Source organism: Passer domesticus, chromosome 7, assembly GCF_036417665.1.
Source record: "Passer domesticus isolate bPasDom1 chromosome 7, bPasDom1.hap1, whole genome shotgun sequence".
In the NCBI taxonomy this organism is placed as follows: Eukaryota; Metazoa; Chordata; class Aves; order Passeriformes; family Passeridae; genus Passer; species Passer domesticus.
This window is the reverse complement of record NC_087480.1, coordinates 12,760,983-12,785,327: the sequence shown is the minus strand read 5'-3', so window position 1 is coordinate 12,785,327 and position 24,345 is coordinate 12,760,983. Positions and strand designations below refer to the sequence as shown.

General features: G+C 43.9%; 1 long non-coding RNA gene across 2 annotated transcripts in view; it reads right to left on the bottom strand.

The window, feature by feature from the left end:
* LOC135304097 (uncharacterized) overlaps positions 1-24,129 on the bottom strand; it is a 29,884-nt gene extending 5,755 nt beyond the window's left edge. The window contains exons 1-3 of one of the 2 annotated variants that reach the window (XR_010365539.1): positions 24,037-24,129; positions 21,418-21,536; positions 18,350-18,505 (exon numbers count right to left, since the gene is read on the bottom strand). This is a non-coding gene — a long non-coding RNA (uncharacterized LOC135304097). Of the gene's footprint in view, positions 1-18,349; positions 18,506-21,081; positions 21,156-21,417; positions 21,537-24,036 lie in introns of those variants that run through there. The other variant, XR_010365538.1, reaches the window with a different exon arrangement.
* Between the last annotated feature and the right edge of the window lie 216 nt (positions 24,130-24,345).

Below are 24,345 nucleotides of genomic sequence, written 5' to 3'. Positions count from 1 at the left end.
ACCAAATAAGAGTGGGTGAGGGAAAAGGGACCCCTTCCTTAAGACTGGCTGCAGACTGCTGGTCACCTTGTTATTTCCATTAAGGAGACATTTCTGCCTACCATGGCAGGACACAACACAGAGAAAGGCAGTCCCACGCCTAGGCCAGCCCCGGGCTATTTAGGAAGTTATAGGTCATAACCCACACCTTCATCTCCACCTGGAGACCATTAAGAAGCCCATGTAAAACCTGGAGCACATGATTCATTGGCTCCCAGTGAGAAGCCCAGAGTTAAAAGCATGTCCTGTTCAGAGCCCCGTTGTATAACCTGCTGTTATCAAAGAGACAGTTCTCAGAGCCAGCTATTTCCTTCAGCTAGAAAAGCAGGGAGAGCAGAACAGGAGTGACTTGCCCAGTGCTCAGCAGTGAGCCAGCAGCAGCACCAGACACAGAGCCCAGGCATGTTGGCTGAGCCTGCCAGTGAGACACCAGCGTGCTCTGGCAAGGCTGCTGCTGCCTTTGGCTCCTCTGCTGGATTCCAGGAGACAAGTGGGGTGAGCCAGTTGAGCCATGCTGCCTGTTGGGGCAGAACTTGAGAGGATGCCAGTCCCTCCCCACCCTAAATGCCCCTGCCTGCAGAGCCAGCTGGCTCTCTCCAGGCTCAAAGCAGAGTGTCAGACAGCTCCTGCATGGCCGGGCTGGCCAGGGCACTTACCTGTAGGGCCACCCCACACCACGGGTGTCTTGGACAGTCTTGACATCCCCAGTGCTGTCCAGCGGGGATGCTATGGGTGGCTGGAATTTATGTCTGCAGGTGAGCAATCCTGCCAGAACAATGAGACCTTCCACCACACATGATGCTCGAGCAATGCTGTCAGCTCTGTGTATTATTCATAAAAGCTCTGCTGTCTTCTGTTATTCTGTAATCATCACATCTTTCATCATGGCACACATATCTCAGCAACTGTACTCGTTACAAAACCACCATGGCAGAATGGGGAGCAGTGATATGCTCCTTCTTTTCACTGTGATTTGGTGGGGTTGGGAACTCAGTGCAACACAGATCATTTAGGCAGCAGTGGAAGATGGATGGCGACATGCCAGGGCATGCTTTGAAAAGCTCAACCTAGGTGACTCTGTCTGTTAAAAAGTATTCAAAAGCCCCAATTACAATCAGTTAAAAGCAATAAGCATGCAAATTATTTTAAAACAAACTTTAATTAATTTCAGCATATGTTTCACTTAGGCTGATTAGTTAAATCTGATTTTCTGAAAAGAAACAATAAACATATGCTAATGATGATTTACATATTACTGCTCACATGGCCTACAGTGTGTTCTGAGGTTCTGCACAGCACAGAGAAGCAACATCAGGCTGTGGCAACGACCCCCAGCCTACACCACCAGGTACAGAGAGCAACAAAAAGAATTCTTGGGTAAAATGCCTAGACACACCCTAAAAGAACATGATGGTGTTGGTAGGAACAACTGCTCTGGAAAAGCTTTCCTCTTTTTTTGAGTGCTCTTTGAGAAAAACAGGTAAAACAACCTGAAGTCTGGGCTCAGGGGACTCCAAACTGAAGCTCTGCACAGCCTGACCTTGGTACAGACCTGAACTCAAGGATGTCAAGTGAAGAAATTTTCAGGTGGCTGCATCTAGAATAATGAGAAGGGCTTAACCTATTGTTCAGACACCATTTCCCTCTAAAACCAGTGGAAAAAAAAATTATCATTTGCTATAAGCACATAATTTAGTCAACAAAATCCCTTATTCTCCATTCATTATATAGGGAGACAGGATGTGATAATCCTGCATAGTCAGGAGGCTAAATCCCTCTTTACACCCAAGACTCCAGCGTGGGAGGCCTGAATACAGCTCCCTCATACCTTTGGGCCTGAACCTTGCAATAATGTAAATATTTAAAAGTCCACGGTATTTTATATTCACCAGGCTGATAATGGAATAGCTTTAATATCCTTTCAATGCCAAATCCAGATTAACACAATAATAGTGGCTCCCAAGCAGTTTATTAGCACTCATACCCAATATGTAGAAATCCTGGAGGGGAAAAAAAGGAAAAAGAGAAGTCCTGCCAACATATACTGCACACTGAACTGCAGGATGTTGTATTCCAAGAGTTATTTCAGTTGTAGAAACCACGTGGCACCATTACTTGGCATGAAGAGAGGATAAAGAGAGAACGGCCTATGACAGGTGTTGCTTTAAATATTTTGAAGATATGCATCAGGAATAGTTCATAAAAGTGCTTCCAAAGTAGCTCTTACACCCACAGGGCTTGGCAGTCCTCACTCTTAAAAAACATGAACTTGGCACAGCAGTCTCCTAAATCTTTTAAACTGGCTTAATCCTCCCAGTAATGAAACGTGCAGTCAGCTCGATGGGTGCATTTATCTGAAACACACTTATTTACAGGCAACTAAAACATGAAATTAGCTGCTCCCAGAAGGCAGCTTTGTACTTCCCAACTCCTCTTCTATCATAAATCAACCCATTCAAGAGGGTGCCACATTTGTTTTTCCCATTCTCACATTCTGTATGAACATTTATATGCCAAAGATGATCCTCTAGAGATGTCTCTGCACGATTCAGTGATTTCTGGCTTCTGTGGGACAGGACTAGAAGTGCATGTGTGTTGGCAGACATCAGGAGGTTTGCAAAATCAGGAGTTCTGGGAGCTTGAAAAGGTGGCTGCTTTACCAAACAGTGCTGCTGTGGTGCAGGTATCCAACGTGAGCAGTAACACCACATTTCCACAATTCCCCTCTGCAGGGAGCAGCCCAGTAAGCAGGACACTGAGCTGTACTCCACAATTGCTCCCTTTGTACCCACTGAGGAGGCTCCAGTGCCCAGACAGAGCTACGTGCACTCATCACAAATACTCCATATGTCCTGGGATTGCTGATTCTGCACCAAATTCTGGAATTTCCTACATAGGGAGAGAAACCAGCCGTCTTAACCTGTGATGCAAAAAATTTACTCCCCAAACTTTTGCCCAGGTTGGTGAAATAAAGGATTTTCCAGGATTCCTCAGCATTATATGCCCTGGTGTCCTGGCCTCATTATGCTGTTTCTGCATAGGGAAGTGTTCAGTGGTCAAGTAGCACTGATGTATGAGATATTTTCAGCTTTAGGATTCAAAAGTAGTATTGAATTTTCCCTTTAGGGAATTCCTTACAGAAATTGTACTACCACAGCAGGGATCACCAATTCATGATGGCAGAAAATAACATACCTTGGAAGAAGAAAACACTGGAGCAACAGGAGATCAAGGCTCACAACTGGTAGCTGAAAACAACATCACTAAGCCAGCCAGGCCCAGGGCCACCACAGAGCTCCTCCATGCTTCATTTCTGACTGGAAGGTTATGCCAGTTGGCTTCTATCAGAAAAAGCAAACAGCTCTTGCAAGGGTAAAACATTTGATGCAAAGTGATCTGGAGATCAGAATTAGACTTTTTTTTTTTTGGTCTTTTATAATATGGCACAGAAGAAAGTTTTTAAAAAAATAAAGAAGGGCTGCATTTTCACTTTCCTGAGAGAATGGCATATTCATAAATACATCTTCATTTGCCTTTTTACACCAAATTATTACCTGTCACCTGCTGATTTCAGCTGCACAACTACTATAAGGATTTCCCATTATTCTGGAACTCTTTCAAGTACAGGATTTAAAACAGCACAAAGAGTAGCACTAGGCTTGAAAATGCAATCAAGACCACAGAAATAGGAAAGAATCTGTTTCCACATAAACTTTTAGAAAAGAAACAGCAACTCTTCATTCATTCCTGTATCCTCTTTGAGGTCTGGAGTAAAGATTTTCTGGGAAAATGAGTTACATGTGGATATACCATATGATGAGTCAGAAAAGCTCTGGGCAAGAATTCAGCAAACCTCAGTTTTACCAGTGTTCATATGCTTCTAAAACAAGATCCCAAGGAGCTGCTTGTCAGGCATGGAAGAAGCAGAGCACGCTGGATATGCAGCTTTTGTCAGCCAGCAAACGGGATGCATGTGTGACATCGAGGTGCCTTCTCACAAATTCTACTCTGCCCCAAACACAGGGGTCCTCAAATTTTGTTGGCCTGAGAACAACTGTTAACAAAAACCACTCTGCCAGAATCTCAGCCTGTTCTCATCTTGCTTGCATCAATTTGAATGTTTTAATTCCCTGATGGAACAAGCAACACTGGAGGGTCTCAGAGGCGACACAAGAAGCCGACGCTGTAAGAGATGAGCCCTTTTCTGACAGGTTTCAAATAACACCTCAAATGTACTCTGGAAAAAGTGAAAGAGTGGAACAGAATAAAATATACAACGTGATAGCAAAGCTCCTTGTCTTTGAGAGCAAAACCCCCATCCTCTGTGAAGAATATGAAGGAAACAGATGTTCCCGTGTGGAGTTTAATGGATGGATTGTTAAAGGAATAACATAATTTCTCCTCATATACATGTCCCTTGCTCAGACTAGCAGAGCAAAACTTTTTACTCCTGCCATAATGATTCTTGATTAAGGACCAGATTCCAACCAGTTCTTCCATAAGTACCCTGCATTAGAAGCAGCAAAATTATCCCATATACCCAGGAGAGCACAGACACTTTCCTCTGAATTTCTGGAAGAAGTAATTTCTTGGTAGGAATAACCCTACCAAGGGCAGGACAGAGGACAGCTTCACTATAAGCCATTCTGTTATAGGGGCCATATCAGTTGCAAACCTCAGTTATGCAATTGAATTTCCACCAAAGTGCTTTTGAAGTGTCCTGACCACAGACAGGTTCCAGCACTCGGGTCTGAGAGCCAACAAGGCTGCAAGCCTCTCTGAGCCCCTAAGTGAGAACAGTGCACAGCATTAAACCCTCCGTGCTGTTCCACGCTCCCTCAGTAATCTTGAGGCATTAATGGACACAGCCTGTGCTCTAGAAGGTCACAATTCAGATTCTACTGCCAGCCCATCCAGCCTCTCTCAGTTTTTCATGTTGGGTTTTGAGCAATCATATTGGCTACTTCTCAGGTCAGCTCCTTTACTGTTAAGCAGACCCCGATTTATTTGCAAACAAAACAGAGAACACCAGGTAAATTGCTGGGAAATCAGTGGTTAAGAATCATCTACATGACCATGCTATGGCCACGAGACGTCCTAGAAAAAAGGTCACCATGTATTTATCCAGCTGCACACTCGGTAGGAGTGTGCTCTGTAAGAACTCCTTTTAGCAACAGTTAACATTTTCAAGACAATATGTCAGCTAACATAACCTTTTGAGAGGAGGGTTCGAAAAAAGGTTAAGGGAAGTTAACCTAAATAGCTTAAAGAAATAAAGAGAAGTGTTGGAGGTAATTAATACTTGAGAGGAAATAATGTAAAGGAGAAGAAAGACTTATTTAAGGTTGGCCAAGTGCAATGTACTACAGGAGGTAATGGCTTTAAATTAAAGAAGGGCAAGTTTAGATTAGATAACAAGAAAAAACTTTCCAACAGGAACAGTAATTCAACAGTGTAGCAGTCTGAAGAGAGAAGCAGCACAAGCATTATCAACAGACACATCCCAGCTGACGCCAGCGAGCACTCTCAGAGGGAAAATACCTGGGGTAAACCACAAGAGATCCCAGGGATTTGACTCAACAGTCTATAAAGGCCATTCCAAACCCAACATCTATGATCCTGTAATTAACACACACATCACCTATTAATCTTACATGTTCCAATGGCTACCACTTCCCATTTCAAGCACACGGACCTGACAAGGATGGATGGGGGATTGTAGAACCATAATGTAGCCCTACCATGGATTATTGGGCTGATCCTCCCCTCAGCCAGGCATCACATCTCACCTCATATATGTTATGTTACAGTAAATTTTAGAAGACCTGAACCCTCCCCCAGAAAAGGCAGATGCAAGAACTAAGCTGAAAAAGCTAAAAAGTGTTTCAGGTATTGATTTAGCAGCATGTTTAGCTGACCACAGTTTGTAAATGTGCTGAAATCTTTCAAAATGAAAATGATTGGATCTTCTAACAGCATGGCACCAGCTCAAATTTTGAGTATTTGCCATGATCATTATAATTCTGAAAGATTCATATTTTCTTCCTCAGTTTCATGATTTTCCTTGAGCCTAGACTATCATCTGTTAACCTCTTCTTGTTTGCAAGGACAGCTGAATTTCAACTGAATTTCAAAAAGATTTGACAGCTTCTGGCAGAGAATAGAAAATACAAAAGCTCACATAGTATGGAAGAGAAAACTGAACAAGTTCTCCTCTATCACACACACTACACAACATAATTAGTAGAAGAATTGCTTCACTCTGATTAAAACCATATTCTTCACAGCACAGTTGTTCTGCTGGGCACGTCTCTAAACCCAGACATTCCCTCAAGATTAAAAATTCTCAGAAAAGTACAGGGAATTTGAAGACATCCCACAGCAAACAAGTAACTGGCACCAAAAATACAGTGAGGGTGTGAGTGGGGCAAAGAACTGTGGGATTAGGGCCAGATGAACTGTGATATTTCTGTGCTTAGCCACTACTGAAATCTGAGAGACACTGCCCTGTGCTGGGCTGGAATGCAGAGGCAGAGATCCAGCCATGAAATGAGGGCTCCTGGCTTTTCTTCCCAGCTTCACTATTTGCCACCAACAAGGCTGTGTGCAGAACAATGTTCAGGGTAGGCTTGCAATAGTTGGTTTATGGACTTTGAACCACTTGACTTAAGGCTGGGTCCTGCCTCCCCCCACAGCAGTGAGAGGAGGGAGGATGAAGCCTGAAAGGGTTTGCCTGGGGGACTTGGACACAAGATGTGTAGCCTTCAGGCTCTCAGCTGAGGGTTGAAGCCCTGATTACATCCAAAACCACAAAGCTTCTCACTGCTGAAAGTAGAGGTTGCACCTCTGAAGCAGATAATAACAAAATCATCAGCTGGTAACAAATAATGAGCTTCTGATAGGCACTCATGCTGAGATGCTTTCTCTGTCATCACACAGGCAGTGTCTGTGTCATGTCCCTCTCTTCACGGGCTGTCCCCCATGGCCATCCTGGGTGCAGATTCCCAGATGAATTTCCAGACGAATAAAATTCAACTTGCAAAAAGAAAAATATAAGCTGAATAAAGTTGACTAAGGACTAAGTTTAATTTCTGCAAAGAAACTCATGGATCACTTGCACTGGCCAAGACTGTCTCAAAACAGCACCTCATCTTGTGTCTGCTAAAGAAATTGTTCCCTTTACAACCTCTGTTGCCTTAGAACAGGTGTCACATTCTGCCCCAACTCTGTCACCCTCTGTGGAGAATTTCACATGCTCCTGTTCATCCTTAGAGTAACTGGAATCCTTCACAGGAAAATCAAAGAGAAAAGCCCAAAGCTCCGGGTTCCTCTGGCAAGACTGACACCCTTGCTGGTCTGCTCAGGGAATCAGAAACCAGTGCTAAAGTATAAAATTCTTTCTCTACATTAAATTACCTTTCCTCTGAGGAAAAAAGCTGCACAGAGTTTCATTAAATATGGCTGTCTTCAAAAACCACATGACCATACATTTGCCAAAAATTTAATGGAGCTAAGTTTGCTATAAAGTATGAGCTGGGTATTTGAAGAGGTTTCGGCTCATCAAAGGAATAAGATATTTAGAACAGCTGACAGGGACATGAAACCAAACCCACATGAAGGGGGAGCTCAATAAATGAATTGGAGAAATTGCAGGATTAATTTATCCTCAACAACATTGTATTTGGGAAAATAAAGTTTTCTGGTAAGTCATTGATTTGATTCCTGGCAGCAAATTCAGAGAGGTTGAGCAATGTTACAAGGTGATCTGAGATTTCCAAGTGTAGTTTAAAGGTTAGAGGTAAAATGGTATTTCAGAATAAAAGCTCTCTTTGTGGATATAACCAGCTTAGACTTTGTCTACATTTATTTTTAGATCTTCCTGCATCATCCAGATGCTAAATGCCTTGAACTGCACGTGTGAAAGGCAGGAGTCAAACAAGCAGTGGTGGTGACATTTCAGGTTTCTGCAAGAACTACCCAAGAACCCACCTACCCCACATCCACCCACAGTTCCCTGCACCCACAATTCCAAAACCAAGCGTTCACCCTGTTGCTCCCAGGTGTCTCTGGCTGAAGTAGATGAGGCACTTTCTCCATGGCTGCACTGGGCACTGCTTCAGCTCTTGCTTCCCAGCAAAGCAGAGGCAGTGCTGTGAGTGATTTGTCTGATTTCCCCCGGCACATGCTGAGTCTGGGGGTACCCAGTGCCTGCCCCGACCCCAGTGCCTGCAGCAGAGGGTGGCTCTGTGTGCCTTTGGGGCACTGCCATGGCCCGTGCCGGGGAGGAAAGGGGCAGCAGAGCTCTGGGTGGTGCTGGCAGTGCCCGAACCTCACACACCCTGCGTGGAGTGACCCCTCAGCAGTGTGATTCCTCCCCACGCTGCCCCTGGCCCCAGGGAGCTCCCTGCCGGTGCTCAGATCAAACCCACCCCCGCCTGCATCCCACATCCAACACCAGAGCATTCACACTCCAGAGCAGGTTTCTGCGAGCCTTTTATTAATACTGTACATTCCTTTGGTGCCCAAAATGACTCCGTTTCTAGCTTACTGTCTTACAGCTCACAGGGGCTTATTATTAATGGCCCAGTAAAACAATATACAGCCTGTTGTATCTTAATTCAGTAGTCGGTAATGACCAACTTAGAGAAATTATTTTAGACCTATGGGTTTTCTAAGGCCTTTTGAAGGTAATGGCAGTAAAATATGCATATATTAATGTTACTTTCAGAAGGCAGAATATAGTGGCAGTATGAGCAATAATGCAGCACTGCATAATAAAAATTGAAAATTCTTTTCCCTAAGTGTAAATATAAAATACCTCTGGGGGACATATCTAAAGGAAGAGTGTTTCAATAACACATAGTTAAGCTCAAAATTATATTTTTCAAAGCTATCCAAGTATAGTCTAATAAATAAACCATAAAATAAAACAACATTTTACAAGGAAGACTCATACTGTATTTCAAGCTTTTTGCCAGTCTTAAAATCATTATTTAATACAGACAGTTTTAGTCACAAAATTTCAAGAGTTTATTCAATATCTTTTATGTGCTTTACAAGGTTATTAGAGAATTTATTTTCTCTTTCCCTTACAGATTGGAAGGTGGGCAGTGATATATGAGCTTTCACATTTTATTTATTCACCAAACTGTTCCAGATGTGATCCCATCATTTATCCACTGACACATCAAACCTGCTGCGTGACCTTTACAGTGACCTCTTTACAACATTTGCTTTCATGCTCTAAAAGTTATAGCAGCTTAACAGTGCTTGCTTCAGTGGGAAGACAAGAGAACTGATATTTTGGAATTGGGGGGAGCTGTAATTTAAAAATAATAAAAATTTAATTACTCTCCTACAATATGAAAACTAAGTCCAGGTGGTGAACTAGCCAGCAGAGTTATATTTCCAGAAATGTTTCAATCATATTTCTCTGCAAACAGTATTTCACTCCATGGATTTGGAATGTATGGATTTCTACAGGCTAAATTTAGCAGGCACTGTCTTTCTCCCCTTCTTGTGATTTGTCACAGCAATAGACATTCTTGGGGTGATACACCTTTCCTTATTATATATCAGCAGATACAATGAGAGTCCATCTGTAGTTTTCCTTCTTAAAGGGAAAAATTGCTTATAGTGAATCCATTACTTAAAAAATATCTGTATCACTGCAACCGTAGCATTGTGCAATAAAAAAAATTTTAAAAAAAAAATTAAAAAAAAAAAAAAAAGCCACCACCAACCCAATTTTGGCATCATATGTTAGAGAGTCAGTGGGTAGACAAAATTATTCCAGGTACAGATCATTCATTCCAGGCAGCTCCCAAATCCCAGGCTTGGCCAGCTGGGACTTTCCAAGTGTGGTGAACTTTTCCTTAGTACTTCTTTTGTTTTATGTACTTCCACACTTGGGCTGATACCAGCAGCAGACAGGCCTCCGTTGTGGTTCACACAATATTTATGGCCCAAGAAGTAGCAGAGGATCTCAAGAAGCAAATGCACACACACACACACACAGAGAGGCAGATGTACCCACACACAGTCTGAATCCAGAAGAGCTGTAGCCAAGGGATGAAGCTGTGATAGCAAGTCTTCCAACTAAAAACTCCCCACACTTCAATTTCACTTAAAAGAATTGCCACTGACTTCAAGAGAAGTATTCAAGTAATGTGCAAGTAAGAAACAAGTAAAACCAGGGGAAGGCTCTATCTAGAATTCATGGATAGCCTCTTGGTTTCCATGTCATCAGCTGTTTGCTCTACCCATACCCACTTCAGCTTCATTTCACAACAGTGTCTGGATTTCTGAATTCTTATGAAAGCAAAACTGAAATGTGAGGTGCCAAAGAACCCCACAACCTTTTTACTGGTCCTTGTGTCCCTGCCCTCCCTCCTGATCACAGCAATGGTCACAAGGGCCATGCACCACTGCAGTGCAGACATCTGGCCAGTCCAGGTACCAAGTGACCTGAGCCCACAGTGGAATCTGCCTGTAAAAAACCAGAGGAGCAGAATAACCACAGGAAACCCTCCCAGAGCTACACACAGACACCTGTGGTTAATCCAAACACAGGCTTCTCTTTCAGTGACTTTTAGCACAGACCTGAAAACTGAGTGGAAGCTGAGCCTGTAAGATTTATGCTTGAAGAAAAAAATCAGATTCACTCCTGCAACATTTCCCCCACCTCTGCAACACAATGTTCTGAAGCTGGGTTTTCCTTTTTTATGTTTGATTGTTCAGGGGGGGGCTTTGGCTTGTTTTTTTGGTTTTGGTTTGGTTTGGGGTTTTTTTTGTTTTTTGGGGTTTTTTTGTAGCAATAGCAGAGTTTCTAAGTAAGATCTGAAACAGCCTTGGCTTTGTAACATTAGTTCATCAATAAAGGAAAAATTACATCAAAGAAAATACACCTGTTTCTTAGGTGTAAATCAAACCACAAAGCAAAGATGGTAGAAAAACAATGCATTAGCCTCATGTGCTGTGAAAATAGGTGAATGGTACAAATAGTAGATCTGAAGATGCCGGCAGGAGAATATTCCAAAGCTCTTTGGAAGTACTGCTTCCAGGTTAAGTGATCACAGAACAATTACAGCAACACACCACCACTGAGTGATTAATTCTCAGAAAAGAAAAGAAGGTGCAGTCCTGTTTTGATCACTTCTCTGGTTCACAGACTTACATTTCAGCTGGAGTCCTACTTTAAATAAACAGAGCTGAGATTTGAAACTTTTTTAAATAACACTCAGAAATAAAATTCAAGTGAGCTCCCCTGCTCGCTTCCTATCACTTATCCCTGCTGGCAAAGGAAATGCAACTGTTGGCTTTTGAAAGCCACAAATTTGCAAGGGTCTGGGGCATGAGCTGGCAGGAGGCTCAGACTCCTTGATGTTTGTAATTGAAAAGGACATGAAGTAATGAAGTAATTTCCCTGTCCCTATTCTCCATGTTTATCAGAGGCCTGTCTGCAGTGGAGGAAGGGTGACAGGGTAATCTGAGCCTCCACAGAAAACCTGCTTTTTCTCCAAAGTTATTTAGATTTCCATGAGCGCTGGCAGAATTTTGGAAGGAGTCCAGGCGAATGAAGGAATTTGGCTGCTCTGAAAATATCATACAGGAACTTTAAAAATTGAACTGATTTATGCCCTGTAATGTTTTCAATACTGAATAAATTAAGTTTGAGTTCCTAGCCTGGATTTTAAGAAGAAACTTTATATGTTATGAGCCATGAAAGAACTAGAGGAAAAAATATTTTGTTGTATGATAATTCCACCTCTCCCATAAGAAGTACTAGACTTTGCATATATAATGTGTTCAAAGGAATAATATGGAAAATGCATTACTTTGTAACATCAAAGGATGTTCCAGAATACCTTGAGGTCCTGACAGCTATTTGGAGTTTGCTAATATCACACAGCACTGTGAAATATATTAGCAATAGAAAGTTTGTATGTTCTGCTCGCCACTGACTGACTGTAGAGCTGGGCTTGGGAAGAGTGTAGGCTTCTGAAGTGCAGCATCTAGAAAGTGTAACCTAATTGAGGGAGAAAATTATCTCCTGCAGAGGACTGCTGGGAGCCACCTTTAGTCTTTCATGTGCAGATGGCAGTGCCTGGGCACAGCCCCCTGTGGACATGCCTGTGTCAAACACTCCAAGCAGAGATGTCCAGGGCAGTCCCGGGAAGTTCTGCAGTGTCAGTAAACAGCCTTGTGCTTTCTGAGACTTTATGATAAACTGTGAGGTTTTCAAAGGAACCACAATTTGCACATCTAACAAATATAAATATGTTTATCCATGGTGCCTTGTCCTCTCACAGAGGGAGATACAGCTGTAAATAGCTAAATATATTTTCCTCTTTTAATCAGCCATGGACACAACCTCAGCTGGGGATCTGAGGGTTGAGTCACAGTTGGTCCCTGATTTGATTAATAACCAGTCTCCTCTGAGGTTTGAGCCTTGCTTCTGGTTCAGAGGTCAGCACATACAAAAGGCCATCATCAGTGAGCCTTCCTCCTCTGTGCTAGCAAACACCCACTGCAGCCCCTGACACAGCTGCACACCCCGAGCTGCAGCACGGGCACCTTGGGGCACAAGCTGGTCCCCAGCCTCCAGCCCTGAGGAGGAGCATCAGGAGGCTGAGATGAGGAAGCTGCCTTCAGAAGTGTGAAAACAGAAGCTTAGGAGGAGATTGCTTTCATCTGGAGCCTAAAAGAAAGATTGTGAGGTTAGCAGAAACTAAGGGAGACACCAGAGAAGTGAAATTATGAAATTAAAGCAATGCTGGCTGTCAAACTCCCCTTCAAAAAAATAGAAGAGTGAAGCAGGTGAGGACCCATTCACCAGGCAACCAGGAAAGAAGAAAAGTTATTCATCAGCCACCTCTTTCAGAAGCAGATGTGTACCTTCAGCATGTAGACATGTGTGGAGTTGTGACTGACATTCCCTACAGAGTGGAAGGGAGCAGAATCTATTGTCCATAAATGATGTTACACACCACCATTCTTCTGTCCCTAAACGTTGAGTCATCTTTGAACAAAAGAGCTCTAAATTTTCTGGTTGCAATCTTCAGTCCATGATTGCTTGTAACCGCTGTCATCAGCTGGCACATTTTTGTGTGCAAGCATCCAACTCCGTGCCTTTCCACATGCAAATGAGACAACTATTATACCAAAGATTTGGTACAAATGATTGTGCATGGGCAGATTAAATATTTTTTTAAAAAACAGGAAAATTAAATTTAAAAGAACGAGACCAACAAAGCCAAGAGCCCTCTTACAGGACAGATGTTTCTCTCTCTTTTTCTATACTGTGTGGCACTCACAGTGTTTAAAATATATATTGGCACACAGTTCTTTGAATCAAGGCAACAACCCCTCTCATCTTGCTTTTTGTGATATTAATGGTTTCACGCCCTTTTTGCCTGTTAGGACAAGCAACAACCCCAGTCTTTCAGCAAGCCATCACACTAAGCATACACCTTTCTCTTTTCCCAAAGTGCAGAATTTCTCTCCCCACCACATGTTCATAATTCAGGCATGCCTGAAGCATGAACCACAACTAACCCTGGACAAAACCCCCACCTTTCATACCTGTGAAAATGGAACAATGATAAAATCCAAAGCTGTTCTTAGTTCTGTGGAGAAACCTAGAAATTTAACCTATGGGGAATGGGTGTTTTCACAGACACTCCCGGCGGAGTGGAGAGAGCCACAGATTTACAGTGTAATTAAAACGGTATTTTTCCATTTTATTTCCCACTACATGGCTTCTTTTTTTCCTCTGCTGTAGTATTCTGTGGGCCTTAAAGAAGTGCCTCTGTATCTTAGTACACCAAGGTCTTGGGATATTACTTGAAAACAGTACACCAAGAGGAAATTGTGCAATCAATTCCATGAGAATGCCTCCCTCAGCAATAAACACTGCCTGTGCCAAACAAATGGGTGATGTGCGTCATAAATTTCCTTTTCCTGTCAGAGCAGCCACAAGAAATGGATGAAGTTATGTACATTTGTATAAAAATAAAAATGTGTTATTTGCTGTAGCGCGCACTGCGGACAGGACGCTGGGAGCTGCGCCGTGCCTGCCCGGGCTCCAGCGCCGCACAGCCCACGGCACAGCTCCTCACACACAAAGCAAAGCACAGTCAGTGTTTCTCACAGTCTCACTGGGCCACTTCCAGCCCAACTGTTCACAAACAATGAAGGAATGCCTGATTTTTTTTGTGTTCAACTCAAGCCCCTGTCAGAGACCGCTTGTTAAAGAAGAGGTGTTTACCACTTGCTGCAAATCAGACCTGGGCACGCAGTCGTGGCTGAACAGCCCGAGCTTGCCAGTCCAAAACCACTGCCTGCAGAACTGTAAAGTCAAGATCTTTTTTCCCTTTTTTCTAGGTAGTATTTTTCCCACTGGCCGAGCCTACAGAGTGAGAAACTCGCCTTGCATTTACATCCCAGCAACCTCACCCACCACCCTTACACAAATTCAGCTCCTCATCTGGCACAGGTACACACAGGACACCAATTTAATGCAACCCAGAAACCTCCCTCCAAGTGGGGATTCAGCAGCAACATAACTTTGGATTACTTTATTTATTTTAGTAGTTTTACTGTACCCCATTCCAGTGATATTCCCAAGTGCAGAAATGTCCCACAGTGCAGTGAGAGCCTCTGACCCTGAGCCCCTGAGTGACACTGTCCACATCCCCTCACTCAGACTGCTCTGCCCGGGACACACACTGACACTAACCAGGATCAATTCTGCCTCTCCATCACCTCTGCTCACATTCCTCCTCAGCTCTTCCTTACCAGCCACTTCTATAAGACTCCTGGGTCAACTGGAGGAGAGAGCTGTAAACACTGATATATTAGAAATACAATTCAAGCAGCTGCTATTGCTATTTGTGTTTTATTTTTAGACTACTTTATTTTTTCCCCTCAGATTCTTTAATATTATTCTTTCTCCTGGGTCAAACAACAGCTGTTGTATAAAAAGTAAACTCATTTGTGTTATCAAGTTTGCATCTTTCCATTTATATTTTACTCTAGTTGCCTCACTAGGAATTGTCCTTCGCTGCCCTCTGATATTTCATGAACAAACAGGTCCATAGGAAGATCTTGGCATGACTTTAGCATCCATAACCACTCCACAGGCCTTAACATGATAAACTGCAACTGCTCCACAGCAGGATTTACATGTCCATACTGCCCTGAGGAGCAGGGAGCAGAGCAGCAAGGGGTGCAGCCCCCTCTTCCCAGCTTTGCTGCTGCTCCATAGGTGCAAGGGGCTGCACTAAGAACCTCCTGTACTGCTGCTTGCTCTGCCCACAGAAAAATCACCAGTGACTGCCTTTAATAGTCCATTATTATGACTATCATCTGTCAAAAAACATATAGAGCAAAATGTCAGCAATGGCAACCTGGCTGGAGTCTCTAAGGTTTGAGGTCACCTACACCAGCTGGGCATCTGGCCCTGGGCTGGCTGCAGGTCCCACCAAGCAAGGGCATTCTGTCCTGTTGGGGCTCACAAACAGTGAACCAAACCAACCCTGAAAGTGAAAATCAAGCTCCTACATCCAAAGCTGATTTAGTCCTACAAGAGTAAAGCTATTCAAACTCATGGAGGCCTTTGCAGCTCTGGCTCTGGCTCCTGTGCCTGAGGACCACTGGCAGCACTCAGTGCCTTTGTTTCACTCTTCTACTTCCCAAAGAATAGAGCTAGAGAAAAAAAAATTAAAGGAAAATCCCAACTCTTTGGAGACACAAGATTAAATCAATGCTATTGATTTGATCCCAGCTGGCATTTCATACACTGAAATGCCAAACTCTCCCCCTCCAAGTCAAGAGTTAGGGCAAGCAGGACAAAGATGACAGTGGTTGGCCAGATGTGATCCTCACAAGCAAAGTCATCATTCTCATGTTTGATTAGTGCTGGGAAGAGATTGTTCAGCCATCAGAGGACAGATCCACACAAGAGTAATGAAGAAAGAACTCTCTTGCCTGGAAAGGCAGGGAGGGACCTCAGGAAGCCAAAAAAAACTCTGATGAGGACACATCATTTTTCCAGTGGCTCATACCTGACCTTTAGTGCTTACTCTCCTCTTCTGTTGCTACCTCTGTTTTCTAGCAAGAGTGAGGATCAGAGCTGTAACAGTTTCCATAACATCTTTCATTTTAAAAAAAGCTTTATTTTTCCATAAGGCTTGCTCTAAGAAAATTATAATTTACAAACATGAAAATCTTTGCTGGTACTTCCTAATATTAATGGGAAAAAAAGGCTATCTCCAAATGTTTGCATTTGTTCTTTGAGTAAGTCAATATGTTCCCTCTAATTCTTCTAAATTGCTAGGACAGGATGGATTTGCACAGCAGACCTTCCTCCCCTGAAGACAGTACAAATAGCCCACAATGTGAACAACCATGTGCAGAACTGATTTTCCCTCTGGTCTGAACCTTTAGTCTATTTCTGAACAGAAGCAAAACCTTCACAGCTGACCGTGCCAGCAATAATTTTGCCATCACAGGGCTGGCCACAGGAACATCCCCCCAGCTTTCTGCTAAGGATGCAATCCCAGAGGAGCACAAGAACAACTCTACGTGCCCTCCTCCTCCCAGACACAGCTCAGGTAGGAACATGAAGCAGTCTAACTTCACTTCCAGAGGAAACACTGAAGGACACTTTCCTGTTTCTCATAACCAGATTCCCTCTGGGGAGACCAAGCTCAGGTGTGTCCCCCGGGTGAGGGAGCAGCCTGCCTGCCATCCCACTGCAGCACAGGAGGCTCAGGAGGGAAGATGGAGACAGCTGCACCACCTCTCATGCTCCAAGGCTGTTGCCAAACCCACTGAGGGGCTTACACCTGGGTAAAGTCTTGCAGTCCTTCAATCAACACACAAAGACTAGATATTTACAGAAATTAGATCTTCCCAACACCATCTCTTTCAAGCAGATTTTCTTGTTGAACCTTGACAGGGAGCAGGCACTTTTGCTGCAGCAGTAAAAATCAGCATCCTGTGCTGAGCACTCTCCCCTTTCTCTTCTGCTGGCTTCAGCCCATGGCAAGGCAAGAACCTCCAGAACCTGTTGTGTCCAAAGTCTCCCTCTGCCAAGACACCCAAGAACTCAAGAGGGACGTTTTGGAGGGAGAGTGTGGACTAGCATCTATAACCTAAAATTCCAGTGCTCCTTGTCTAGAAAAAACTGCTGGGAGTTGCAAAAGAGTGGGATTTTTGTACAATGGTTTGAATAGCTGATGGTTCCAGTCCCATCAAAAAGCCTCACAAGAAGGGCCTGACTTTGCAGCCTGAAGTATTTCTGTTCCCAAGGGACATGGGGGTATGGAGAATCGTGACACAGTTTTTATGGTTAACTGAATATTTCTGTTCCATCTCTGAAGGGCTTGGGGTTTGTTTGAATTGTGAATGATGGCTCCTATCCCAGCTCTGTGTGTGACATACTCCTCCAGTGACAGAGTTCACACACTGAGCCTCAGTCAAGAATCCACACATACCCTGAAAGTTGCTGGCACCCACAGTGTATAATTAAGATCATATGAGACTCGGCATTTCTATCCCTTGCCCAGCTACAACCAAGAAAAGGGTCAAAGAAATTTCTTTGCCCTTAAGAACTGGAAGGTAAATCCTATAATTTGACTTTTCCTTGCATGCCTTCATTTCTAGCTGTAATTTCTATTTAAGTGTTTCTTTACACTCTCCACAACCACCATTGTCATGGCACATTATAGCACCTTCATTGCCTGCAAGTTAGCAAGTATTTAAAAATAAAAAACAGCTAAAAGAGTTTTAAAAAACCAAGTTCCCAGTCAAAATCTTTCCGGGATGAATGGTTCTATGAGCAGGGAAGTTACATGAGCAGCACAATGTGGATCCTCACCTCAGTGGTGCCAAAGATTATTTTGGCAAGTTACTCTATAGACCAGAATGTAAAGGGATAAAAGGTTGGTTTGGCAAGTTTAAAGAGTAAGGATAATTCCACAGATTTTACAGCAATAACCAATCCTGCTTCAGGGCATTTAAAAAGCAAGAATAATAGATTTTTCCTTTTCTTATTAGAGGCCTATTTTATCATTTTGTGCATCAGTCTGTTGATTGATGTATCAGTCAATGGGAAGGAAAAAGCACTGTTTTTGAGAACTACTAATTGCTGTCATTTCGGGTGTTGTCAGGATAGTGACTTATAACTTCCAGCTTAATGTACATACAAGCCTAAAATGCTTAGCCTTCCTTCAGTGGTCAGGGCTGGTTAAGAGTGGGGCAGAAGAAATGAGCCTTTTGACAGTTTGACAAGTGCATTTCTTACCTGGCACAGCTGTGTTGTATGGACTGGCCCTGGGCATTGATTGACATGCTTCCATAATCCAAGAGAAAGCAAAATAAGATTGCCTCTTGTATGGCTCAAATGAAATCAGCTGTCTTCTATAGCTGGGTAAATTCAGAGCAACTTGCTGAACTTGCTCTGAATATATACCAGAGGGAAAAAAAAGGAGGATTTTAGTACTGAATTTTTATGATTTGAAACAGCCATCACATTGTGAACTCCTTTGAGTGTGGAAGGAAAGCCACATCTGAGAGTTTCAATGGTCAGTTTGTGTAATATTCCATGCCCTGCCTTCAGTTTGATTGCTGAGCTTTTCCTCTTCCACAGCAACAACTTTGATTTCTTTTCATACAAATCTATGTGGAAAAAAGTATTATTCATCCTGCTGCCCAGCCTGTAACAGCCCCTTCACTGGAGATGTGGCTTCTTCAGGACCCAGAAGCAAGTTGACTGAATAGCCTCTCTTCCCAGGCAGGGGTGGAGGAGAAAAAATGTATTAGGGAACAATAAATCAACCCCCAGATGGGGAGAGGAGAGAAAGAAGGAAGAAAAGAGGAAAACCAAAAAGAAAAGAAGAAATGAATGAAAGAGAGCAAGAGAAAGGCAGAGAGAAATATAACATAGTATATAATATATAATATATACAACATATAATTGTATAAAATATATCATATAATTGTAGAAAAATATAATCTACTTCAAAAATTTCCTTTGTTAAAGGGAATTTGTGCTTCTCAGATTTCCTCTTTAGATGATGAATGTATGGGGTGGGAAGGAGCCTGCAGTGGAAAACCCAGCACTTTCACCTTTGTGCACAGGTTCTGCAGGGCTGCTCTTTATTGCCTTATGCTACAACACACTGGTACAGTGACCAGCACTGCTGACAATATTCCAGGTGGGACCCAATGCCTTTGCCAGCCACAGACATATTGCCTCTTTTGTTGTTTGTTTTTTTTTTTTTCCTGTCCCTCCATTAATGCAGCCTTGTCTCTTGCTTGCCCTTTTGCAACAGATGTGATCTAGGCAGAGAGTTCCAAGGGTTTTTCCAAAGGAAACTAACCCCCCAACACATCAAATCCCTCTCTTCATTCCCCTGCTGAATGCTCACTCTGTTAAGGCACATTCCCCAGACTGATTCCCCCCTTCAAGATTAATTACTCTACATTTCTCCAAATTGAGCTCCATCTTAACTTGCTAGCAGAGTCATTGAAGAGATTGTGGCTCTGGTGAATCTGCTTAGGCTGTGCCCAGACATGGGGAGAGCCTACACCAAATTATACCTGCAAAGGCAGAGTAGCAGCTCAGACATCAGCAGCGCACAGGCACACAGTGCTCCCGAGGAGCAGGCTGGCTCTCTGCAAGGTCCAGCAAACACAGGCTGCTCTGCAGCACGTGGCAGCACAGCAGGCTGGCAGCACAGCAGGCTGGCACCCCTTGCCACAGCCGCGGGGCACCTGGGACTCCAGACCTTGCTGGCAGCTGCTCCCACCTAGCAGAGACATGAAAGGACTCCGGGCTGGGAAGTCAGAGGGGGGTCTTGCTAGGATGCTTTGCTGCTGGTGGTGCCAAATCTGGGCTGCCCTGAGAGACATGAGCATGGTGGGGCACCTTTGTGCTGTCAGGATTATGCATCACAGAGATCCTGAAACAGTCCCAAGAACAGCCTTCTGCCAGCTTGAAAAGTTTTCATCTGTGCTTATTGTCTCATACCTGCCCTCGAGCTGGTTTTGATCCAACAGCCTCTATTACCTCCTCTTCCTTTACCTTTTGCCTTAGCTATTAATCTCTGATGTGGAACTTTGTGAAATGCTCTTTGAAACTCTAAGCACACTGCTGAATTCCCCTTATCTAGCCTGGCAGTAATATCTTCAAAGAACTCCAGGAGGTTAGTTAAGTATGACCTCCTCTAGCTTCAAGCTCAGCTTCCCAGCAAGCCCTTCACTCCTTTGCTAGAGATGAGAGGAAGAGGACAGGGAACTCTGGGACAAAGAGGCACATCACTGTTACAATGCCGCCAGCAGCAGACACAGCACCACTCCTGCTGCCCAGCACATTTTTAAATTACCTTGGCGACACCAGGCTCTCTGACTGCACCTTCTGTTCTGCCCCGACCCAATGCAAATCATGTCTCAAAGGCAAGCTGCCACTACCCACTCAGGGGAGAACTTCCAAACGGGCATCAGAGATTTCTGCAATTAAGCTGAGGACCCAGCTGCACATTCTGCACCTTTGGGCACTGCCTCAAGTCCCTTTAATTTCTGCCTATTGTTCTCATCTTTCATGCCCTCCAACCATGGTGCCATTTCAGACTTATGTAATGTTACAGCAAATGTTTTCATCATGAAGTTGCCCAAACCCTACAACAAGCCTTCCAAGAGAACAATCTTCCTCCTTGAAGACAACTGATATTCAGACTAAGTCCTGAGCAACACTGCCTAACTTCAAAACCAGCCCTGATTTGAGCAGAAAGGTGGACCACAGGATATATCAGAATAAGGCTTACTGGGGATTTTTATCTTCCCTTTGGACCCAGGCGCTATCTTCCAGCTCTTGACTAGTAAACCCAGGCACCCAAGCCTAATTGTAACCCGCTTCCCTGCCAGAACATTGGGTGGAGTTAGATATAGCTTGGTGAGATCCCTCCCTTCGGCATCAGCCCAAGCAGTATTTAAAGTTTATCTCTACAATGAAGTGAGTCCACGGTTTAATTTCACCTCCACTTGAAATGTGCAGAATTTCCCCTTGCACTGTGCTTCCTGCTCCCTCAGAGCACCTTGCTGTGTTTCCATTCACACATCATCTCTTGCTGGTTTCTCATTTACATCATAATACTGGAGTTGCTGTTTACACTGAGCTGCACAAAGGTATGTTTTACATCTTACTGTGGTGTGATCATTAACATCACACTGCTGGCCCCAGGGAGTTTCATGACTGGATTCAGATCCATCTGTCCTGTGTTCCCAACAGGGGTTCCCGCTGCAGGCCTGAATATTTTGGCAGGAGACAATTCAAAATGTGCAAAACACTACATGTCAGGCAGAATATGTTACCTTAAATGATGATCTATTATATGAATGCTCTTGTTGTTTTGTATCTCCCTTTAAAGAGCAGCCTCTTCAGAAATCATGGCGCAGTCTGTGCTCCATCACAATAAAAGTGCTAGGTACACCTGCAGTGAGGTAAACTCCCTTAACATTCTCAACCTATAGATAAAATCCCCTCAAAAGAATAAAAAATACATGACATACCATTCCTTATTTACAACTGATACAAGGTTACAAGATTTTGGTGTATTCCCTTTATAGGTATGCATCTCAAAGGTGTATATATAAAGTTTCTACCACGTGTATCTGCATAGCTTGTCTGGAAACTAAAATACAGACACACATGGCAATGCTGCAGATTTCACCCACAGAGCCACAGACAGCTCTGAGCATTAACCATGGGGGAGCCAGGTGTTTCAGAGTGCCAGCAGCCACGCTGTCCACAGGCAGTGGAATCCAGGCTGGGGGAAGGAGACATCTGCTCTGGAAGTCAACATCCACCTGGCTGCCTGGGTGAAAGCATGAGCTATAGAGAAAAATGAGATGGTGAACACGTCTTTTCCTTTTAGAGGGTCCTGTAGAGGTTCTGTCGCTTAGAGGGTTGCCTTCAATGGGACATTGTCTTTTTTTAATTTCTCTACAGTTGTATTTACACCTAGGGCTTACTGCAGCCGCCCTTGAACTCCCTCCCACCACATCTATCTGCTGTTTGCTCAAGTACATTAGAAAAGATACCTCGAGATTAGATTTTAAGGAACATGTGTGGATGGAGAAAATCTGACAACTTTTTATCTTCAAGTGTGAGAACAGAATTTAGTTCACTTTCTGCCCTCTTCTCCTCTATATCCTTGAAGGGAAGCGACACTTTCATCTGCATTGGTGGGAAACGTCTCCTCAGCACTGAGGACAAAAAGTCATTCCTTACACTTGGTGCAGAGTAGGCTCAAAACTACAGCCTGAAAGTGACTGGCTTCTCTGAAGAAAATATGAAAAAAATTACTAACTGAATAATAAATATGACAGAAGTTATCCTAAACAACAGCAATCTCTGTAGGCTTCTCAGAAGTTGCAAGGCACACATTTGCAAACAGAGGTGCCCTCAGGAGAGATCCACAACACAAACTGGGCCCCTAGGCTGGCTTTGGGCTGCACCCTTTCATCTGTAATACACAGCTCAGGCTGACCTTTAACTAGGAAAAATAAAAGAGGGAGGTAACTGTTACTGAGTCACACAGAGGGAAAAGAAAGAAGGTGTGAATTACGATGGGGACGAATGGAGAATATTTAGAAAATCCTAGGAGGCAGAGTATTTTGAAAAGGCTTCTGGATAGGGCAGACACACTGGCAGCAGTGGGTTTGCAGAAGTAGTTGCTTTGGTGCAGGTTTGCCAGTGGGTTTCCTTAGGTTTTCTCAGGATAGATCCCTGAAGTGTGAGATTTCAAAATCCACTTGAAATCCATTTTGAATATCTTGGTTCCTTATATATTCCCACAATGCTCCAATAACTGTGCAGCCTTGAATTTCCATAGCACTAAGTGCTGGAGTACAAGAGTCAAGGCAGGTATTGCTGGGTCCAGAACTGGCAGACTCAGCCCCAGGATACGGCAAGGAAACTCCATCTCACGCCCTCTCCCCTACTGCAAGTAACAAGCCCAAAGAAAAGGAGAATCCTCAGCATTTGTCCAATGCTCACAGACAAAAAAGAATTTTAAAAATCTCCAGATCAATTTTTTTTCTTCAGTGTAGGACTACAAAGTCAATATAACCGTACTGCATGGACACCCAACATGACTTTAAACAAGCTGTGGAACAGCCAGCAGCACAGCAATGATGGAGGGACGTTATCCACCAGAGGCTGGATAATAATCACCACCAATTCATCCACTTGCAGCCAGGGGTGGCCACTGTCTATCCTGCACTTCTCTGCTCACCCTGCATAAGGTAAGTGGCTTAAAGTGAGTTTAGCCACGCTTGTATCTACTCATGGCTACAGAAGGAACAGAAGAACCCTTTCAGCTCTTTCCTCCACAGCTACCACCCACTTGGCCAGCTCAGACGAGGCTCCCGGATGCTTGACCTTGCCAACCAGCCCAGAGCTGCCTTTACTTGGGCCAGCAGGGCAGAGTCCAGACACTGTGCTGGCTGTGATGTAACTTCGTGCCACTCAAAAGAGTCGTGCGGAGGAAGATGGAGGAAAAAAAAATCACTGAAAATTAATCAAGCCATCATCAGTGGCTCCAGGTGCAATAGCTGTACACGAAAAACAAATAAATCAACCCATGGTTAAAAATAGCCTTTTTGATTACTGTCTTCAGTCTTCGTCTAAAGACAGAGTAACAACATAACGTTCTCTCAGGAACTAACCCCTGGCCAATATTTTATGGCTCCTTCCCTTAGAGCAAGTCAATATGTGCAGAGGATAGAGAGGTAGATTGATGAGAGGTAAAAGATACCTGTACTGTACCCTGCACGTTTGCTCCTGCTGGGCCCAGGACACTGCCCACAGGGCACAGGACAAAGGTCAGCACCTTGATGGCCATGCACAAGCCTCCATGGCCAAAAAGCCATGTCAAGCGAGTCGAGCCATCAGCCAAAGGCTGTGAGTGTTCGCTCTGGGCCACTGACCTCTTAGGAAATGTTTGTATCGATGCCGTGTCTGACACAGGGGCCGCAGCCCCTCTGGGCACTCGCCCGGACCTGCAGGGCCGCGCCTTCCCCAGCCCGGGAGTGTCCCTCCCTCCGCGGCTGCCCCCCGGGTCCTAACGGCGTTCCTAAAATGGGAGATACACCAAAACAAGAATACAAGTAACGCACTGTTTATTTTTTTAATATGAATCGTTTGATGTCACCCTCAGTAGAGAACCCACTGTCACAGCGCTGGCGCTTGCAGCAGGTTCTCACTGAGGGTTCTATGGCCGCAGCTGAAAATCTGTG